This window comes from Lolium perenne, chromosome 1, assembly GCF_019359855.2.
Source record: "Lolium perenne isolate Kyuss_39 chromosome 1, Kyuss_2.0, whole genome shotgun sequence".
NCBI lineage: Eukaryota > Viridiplantae > Streptophyta > Magnoliopsida > Poales > Poaceae > Lolium > Lolium perenne.
The window spans coordinates 132,595,997-132,603,562 of NC_067244.2; the positions used below are offsets into that span (position 1 = coordinate 132,595,997).

A 7,566-nucleotide genomic window follows, 5' to 3' on the forward strand; every position below is an offset into this window, starting at 1 on the left:
GGACGCGAGACGTCACCATTAACTTCGTTAGCGGAGGTGGGCGGCGGCCGCTCGGCAGCCGAGACATCGCCATTAACGTGGCGCAGACTGCCGAAGCGCCGCAGCGGCGCCAGTCGCTGGCGCGCCTGGGAAGATGCATCGACGCAGGGTCGTTACCAGGCGAGCCCGACGAAACGTGCTCCAGACGCGAGCGAATACTTTCGGCGTCCGCAGAGACGCATCCGATGCGCATATTTGGGCCAGGTTTGCGTCACCACTGATGGCCCTATCACTTTGCGTCGCCCCGCTGGAGGAAGGCCCAGACGCATTTCCGGTCACGGCGGACGAAAACGGTCGCTCAGCGTCGTCCGTTTGCGTCGCGCCGCTGGAGATGCCCTTAGATGTTGCCCCTGGCCGCAGAAGATCCAGTGTCTTGTGGACCCCCTGGCCGCAGAAGATCCAGTGTCTTGTGGACCGGGACCGTGGCACGGAAAAGGTACGCACGCAGGAAAGCTGGACGAAGCCACATGCCGGCTCAAACCAGGCTCGGCTATATTGTTCTGTCTGCAAAATATGTTCCGACTTTCTCAGAGCATTTCCACTCGTCTCCCCGCAGAGCCCCCACGGCCACTTTTTTTCATCCGGACGGCGAAAAACGGCCCAGTCAGGCCCCCGGTTCCTCGTTTTGATCCGGATTTGAGCCTATTTTCGTCCGGACTCCCCATGCCATCCCCGGCCCCCCGGGGAGCGCTCGGGGACTCCGGATGAAGCTAAACCAACCGCCCACGCCCACGTGTCTCCTCTTTCGTCCGGATTCCCCGACCCGTCCTCTTTTTCCCCGAGAAACGCCGCTTGGGGAGCACACGACTGGAAATATACTGCCCCCCACGCCAAATCTTCCTCCAATCCGGACAAAAATTTCGCCGGATTTGGGCGTGGGGAGCGCCAACGAGTGGGGATGCTCTCAACTTCATTACTGATCGCCGGAAGTTCTGCAGACCGCAGCTGCGCCGCCGGCTCAGCAAATAATGAACAATCAATATTCAAGTGCTCCACGTGATGCTCGTTGTAAAAGTCTTGTCTACGTATAGTATTTTATACACTCATTTTTAGACGACCAGATGGAACGGAGAACAATATTCATGCAGACGTTTATCAATGCTGGGCATGCTCTTGTGTTAAAGGGGTCCATGCATTATATGCAAGGCCGATCCCATCTGAAAGATCATAGAATAGTCATCGCTTCCACCCATCTGAAAGATTCTTCAATAGAAAATGAAAAAGAAATTAATTAGTAAATGAATTGAGAGGAGTAATGATTGGAAGGAAATTTCTTCCAAAATAAGGTTCAAACGAATCCTTATGAAAACTCCTAAGCATTATAATCATGCAGAATCCAGCGACCTTGTACGAAAAATCCTAAGGATATAAATCCTCTAAAATCAAAAAAAAATTCCTTGAATCAAAACAACCTTTAGTGGACATTTAGGGCCTCTTTGATGCAAAACATTTCCATAGAGACATTGGAGGGTTCAACTCTTTCGCTCTATGGTTGTTTGTTTTATAGGGTTTAATCCCACGAGATTTATTTCTAAAAAGTTATCCATGTTACATTTTATTGAAATTCTAACATCCACTTAGAACATTGTTTTTTTTCAGGTGAAGGAGTCAAACAAACCTTGGTGCGTATGAAATCCTATGAAATTTGAGTGAACATGATATTGAAATCCTACATTTTTTATATTGCTATCTTTTAGAATTCTACGAATGCCCTCCAGTAGAAATCTTATGGAGTTGTGCAGTAGAAAAGCAAGCCATAGAAATTAGAAGGTTTAATTCCATTGAACCAAATGGGCTGTACAGAAAAATATCTTATGAATTATAATTCTACATAAATTCTTTGAAAATCTTTTCAATCAAAGAGGTCCTTAATGAGAGATTGCATGTCTATTCTTTGGGTTGATAGTATTTTTACATTTTTATCAATGTATACATAAACTATGAGCTCTTTTACGGTGATTGGCACGGAACTTTGGTTCCGTCTAATCTGATTTAGGTTCCGTCTAATCTGATTTTTCGTGGCCATTGATTAAAACAGCTTCTAATTTTTATTTTACTTGGATAAGCCAAACCGAGCGGTCGATTTTTTTTAATCCTAGCGGTCAATAGGTCAAACACGTTTAATGCCCAAATTAGCGTCGCCGCCGCCACTAGCCTCCTCGTAGCACCGTCGCCGCCGCCACTAGCCTCCTCGTAGCACCGTCGCCGCCGCCACTACTCGTAGCACCGTCGCCACCTCTTCCGACGAGCACCTCCGTGGAGTGGTGCTTCCCTTCGAACGCGCACCTCATTAATACCACCCCACGCTTCCCAGGAACCACAGTCCTTCGATCCCCTAGCACAGCCAGCTAGGAGGCCCCCTCCTCATGTGCGAGATCACGACCGATGCCTAACCGAGGACTTCTCCTCCGCGACCAAGTCTGCTGCGTCATCACTCTCTGCACCAGCTGGATCGGACCGCCAGCCACCACAGCGGAATCGGAGTCGGCTGCCGCCTTCCTCGCCCACGGGATCGGAAGCCAATCGTCAAGGTCAGTCAATTGCTTCAAGAAATTCGAGGCTTCCAGGTATGTGTCGTTGGCTTCGCTTTGCTGCTAGGTAGGTCGTTGCATGTTTGATTGTTTTTATCTGAGTATAGGTGCAGCCATACGACGAGTATCTCATATGTAGTTTAAAGAAAAGAGGAGTCTGATTTAGCTGCTAGACTGCTAGTAACGCTGGGCTATGGTGGTTTGCAGATGTATATGCAGATCTTTAGCAATTTCAGATTTTAGTTGCGATCCACATATGTTAGTGAACTATCCTCTTACAATCTAGTATTTTGAAATAATTTTTGGTTGTACCATGTTGCTTCCTGGCAGACATCTAGTTATAGGACTGCTTTTAGTGCCTTGATTTCTATAGAGCGATTAGTATCTAGAAGTGGACAAGTGGTCTGTAGCTTTTTGTTGGATGGTTGTTTGAGTGCTATTTCTACCAATGGTGTCACAATACTGATTCTCTAATTCTTGTTATATGGTTGCCTATACTCCTGTACGCGTATGTCTGTTAAATACCATGATAGAAAATGTACCAAGTCTTGCATGTCATGCGCCAGAGAACCATTAGTATGTTTACCATTCAGTTAACCAATTTGTTCACTTCATGGGTAATGCTCCTGCTTCTTATGCAACCTATGTGCTTTTTTTTTGCTAGCTCTTGATGACTCATGCATTGTGTTGTGCACATGGTGAGAAACTGAGGACTGAGCACCGAGCACGAGGATGTTTCTACTACCGGGGCTTGTCCTGCGTCAGCCATCATCATGTAAAACAGGTTTATGCCGTCGCAGCACAAGGAATGGACGGATTTTGACACGAGGATCTATGCAGATTATTAGGAATCTAGGCTTGAGCTAGCGCTCTGTTCATTGCAAGATGAGATGATGGTGGCATTTCTTGGTTGAATGCACTCCTAAACAGTTTCTCTTTATGAATGTACACGAGTTCTTGTGATAAACCATATTCATGACAAACATAATGTACCCATTTATTTTTATGATTTGAGTCTGGATTTGGCATCCTAATGATCTTAGTTCTATTTCGGTTGTTCTTATAATCTTAGGAGGATCACAGGGGCGGCGACGTGCTAGGCAAGCAAGATCACATGCCAATAACGCACTGGCCTAGCAGGAGCACAGCAGCCAGCGACGCGCTGAGTGATGATGTAGGAGTGATGGTTGGCCAACTGTGGCGTGTTGATGATGTAGGAGTGATCTTTAATGTGTGGTTATGAAATGCTTACTGGATTGCTTTGTTCACTAGAGGTTTCTATTCTTAATTGTTGCAGCTGCTTTTAGTGTGCGTTTCTGAATTTTGATGAGTAGTCTGTAAGAAGTACAAACACGGATGTTAATTGTTGCCTCAGATCTCTGCAAAATATCAGCTCTTTGGAGATGATCAGGCTATCACTAACGGGTTCAGGGCACTCTACTGGACCCTTTCTATGCCGTCCTCGAGTATGTCAAGTGATCTCTGACTTAGATTACTTATGTGCTGAACTGTTTCTCCGTGTAAGGCTCTAACATCTGGTTAAGATCATATGTATGACAGCCGAGGTTGCTGTCAGGTTTGCCAGACATTTGTGTTCTGGGACTGACATTTGTGTTCTGGGACAGGACATCTCATTTAATCATTGTAAGTGCAAATTTACAATTTGAGAGTAAGGGTATACCACCATCATTATACAGAGGTCACTGACAGGCAGGCAGAAAACATGCACATAAAAACATTAGTGATGTTGGTCTGGGTGGGAAACGTGATGTACAACAGTAGATTAGTTTCAGGCTTTCAACAATATAATATGTGCAGAATGCATCTTCATTACTGTGTTGGTGCATTAAGGATGCGATAATCTTGTTGTAATGTTGCTGTGACAGATGCAGTTTGGTATCATTCATTTTGGTTCTCATGAAAACACCAGCTTCAAAAAACGCAGCTGAGACAACAGATGACCCTTCTCCATCACATAACAAAATAGATGTGCCAACATTCTGATGTGGCTTCTTCTGTCTCTTCCCTGAAGGCTCATCTACTCTAGCATCCTCCTCATCCTCCATGTTAATAACTCCATTTTTTTCTTTCTTTGAGGGGAAATTACTTCATTTTCAACTTGCCGGTGCCTGAGTTCAGTGGCTCTTCTTCACCATGCAGGCCCTCTCCTTCACTTCTAGCTGAGGGTGATACAACCATACTCTGGCTTGCACTTGCACTTGTTCTTCAAGATGCAGATCTTCAACCCTGGATTAGTAACTTAAAATTTGCAGCAAGACACTTAACGAGAAACTGATTAATTGCATTAATTTCTACATACAAAATAGTAGACTATGTACTATGTTTGTCAAGAAAAAAAGGCTAAGAACGGAAATATGTAATGAACAAGTAGATCTTCTCAACTATAAGCATATACTTGTGAGTTTATAAATATGGATTTATAAGAGTAGCATATCAAAGGAAGATGTTATAAAATATGCTCTGTAGATGTGTGTCTAATAATATCACTATATTGAAGGAATACAGAAATATATCAGAAAGTTCAAATCAGCACTCTTGTGCACACAGAATTGGACTTCATCAGAGCTCAACTCAAATGACAATATATATTGAAGTGTTTCAGAATTCAGATACATGCATCATCAATTCATCATCATTCAGTGAACACGTTATTCAAGCAGGCAGGCAATAAAGCAATCAAGTTAACTACTGGGAGAATAAACGGGGGAGGAGAAAGATGAAAATGGTTAGGAACATGGAGACCTGCGGGATTGACGGCACTACTACAACGCCATGTGACCGCGCCGACGAAGTGCAAGCTCCTGGCCGCAGCATCACACATCAGTGCCTCTATTATACTTCTTGACCACAATCCCCATAGTGGAGGAGGCGGACCTTATCAGAGATTTCAAGTTGCGTGGCCGCCGCCCGCTCCTTCCTCGCCTAGCTCCGGCGGCCGGATTCGTTGCGCCGCCCCTCCTCCTTCCTCCCCGAGCGACCGCCGCCGCTGCTCCTCCCCTCTCTGGCCATGTCCCCTCCGCCGCAGCCCTGTCTTTCCCAGCCACCCCTCCTGCTCCCCCGCCGCGGATCCTCCAAATCCTGGACGCTCCTTCCTCACCTTGCGCCAACGGCCAGCCTAGGTTCCCACCGCCCCTCCTCCTTCCTCCACGGATCCTCCCAATCCTCGATGGGTTCTTCTCGCCTAGCGCCGGCGGCCAGCCCAGGTTCCCCGCCATGACGAGCGCCGGCGGCCAGCCCAGGTTCCCCGCCATGACGAGCGCCGGCGTTGAGAGAGGATGAGTGAGAGAGGAATCATGTTGACGATGATTTTGTTCTACTAGTTCTAAAATCACCGGTGACTTTAAGATTCGTGCAATGACTTTAAGATTCGTGCAGTCTCATCGGATGATTCGGCCGCTCAAGAGGACGCTCGTTTTTTATAATATTTGTAAAACATCTTAGAGGTTCCGGTCCCACAAATTTTGGTTCCGGTCCCACATTTTTAGTTCCGTCCGTTTGGTTCCGTCTAATTTTTACCGTCAGATCAGGGTGAATGGATGGTTATTAAAAATGTCAACCACTGTAAAACTTGTAATAAACTATATAATAGTCTTTAATAATAAACTTAAAACATTGCAAATGCTACAGATCATTTTTAAAGTTAGAGATGTGCATGGAGTGTTGGGTGATCGACCATCGAGTGCCAGGTCCCGGAAGAACTCCATAGTTCCAAAAGAGGAATATTCGAAAGAACATTCAGTCGCATGGTTAATCGTTGGAGTTCCTGTCAAGCTTGATTTCGAAACTAACGGGTCAATTAATGGTCGATGGATCGATATGGTGGTTTCGTCGACAATATCTTGCATGGGTTGGTATCAGAAGAGAATTTCACGGGCATGTGCGTTTTCCCTCTCACATTCAGCTGCTACGATCAGCTCGTGCGTCACCATTTTTGTCCGCAGACGGAGTGATTAGACTATGATCGATCCCCTGTCTATCTGACTATCTCTGTCTCTTGCTGGCGACAGGTTTCTGGTGCTGCCACCTGTACAAACGTCGATTGATAACAGCCTCTGTTCGTGCCCTGGGTGTATCGTCAGAAAAGCAGAAAAGTCAAGAGATAAATAGTAACGCATGCTTATTATGTTCTTGAAAACAAATGGTAAACACTTCCCATCGCAGTCCGATGCGAAAGAAATTAAATGGTAAACACTTCCCATCGCAGTCCGATGCGAAAGAAATTGTCGGACCATTCCCTGGTGGTCCATCACAATCCCATCGAACGGCCTCGCGCGCATTTGTTTTCGAGTTTTTTTTTGCCTATTAACCAACCCCCTAATTACGTTCCAAAAATCATGGGCAGTTACTGATCTTGAGCCTACCCATATCGATCTCCCCGCGGCACCAGAAATCATGTTTCCTAGCCTCGCCAAGACCATGAATCGCCTCGATCTCCCCGCGGCGGCTCAGCCTACCGGCCACGATGCACCTTCCTGTCATCCAGCGATACAACCGCCTCCACCCGGATCCACTCTGTGCCGGCAGCCCGCGCACACCATTCCGCCGGTGGCCGGAGCACTAGGATCGATGGCGGCTTTGTCGGATTGATCGAGCATGCCATACTCCGGCCGAAGCAACGGCTCCGAGGCTGCTTTCGTAGTTCCACTGTTCCAAGCAACCGTCCCCATCCCATCGACGACTACACGATCTAAGTAGTTTTGTAGGTAATTGCTAATTTGCTACTAACCAATGGTTGTGTCCATATTTTTGTAAAGAGCAGTTTTACCACCATCCGTGTATATAATTGGAACGTTGTAAGTATTTCTGTCCCTATTTTAGGTGCTGATTCATCTAATCAATGGTTGCGAAAATCCTATTTGTGCACTTTCACATACTGTTCGGTATATTTTGTTACCATGACATATATGCATTTCGTTTTGAACATGCTTCCTAACTATTATAGATTTTTTTATCAAGTTGGTTGCATCATCACCCA

General features: G+C 46.0%; 1 long non-coding RNA gene across 1 annotated transcript; it reads left to right on the top strand.

Moving 5' to 3' along the window:
* Window positions 1-2,170: 2,170 nt before the first annotated feature.
* LOC127302658 (uncharacterized) lies at window positions 2,171-3,576 on the top strand. Its single transcript, XR_007853042.1, has 2 exons — window positions 2,171-2,606; window positions 3,235-3,576. It is a non-coding gene; the product is annotated as an uncharacterized lncRNA (long non-coding RNA).
* Window positions 3,577-7,566: the final 3,990 nt, after the last annotated feature.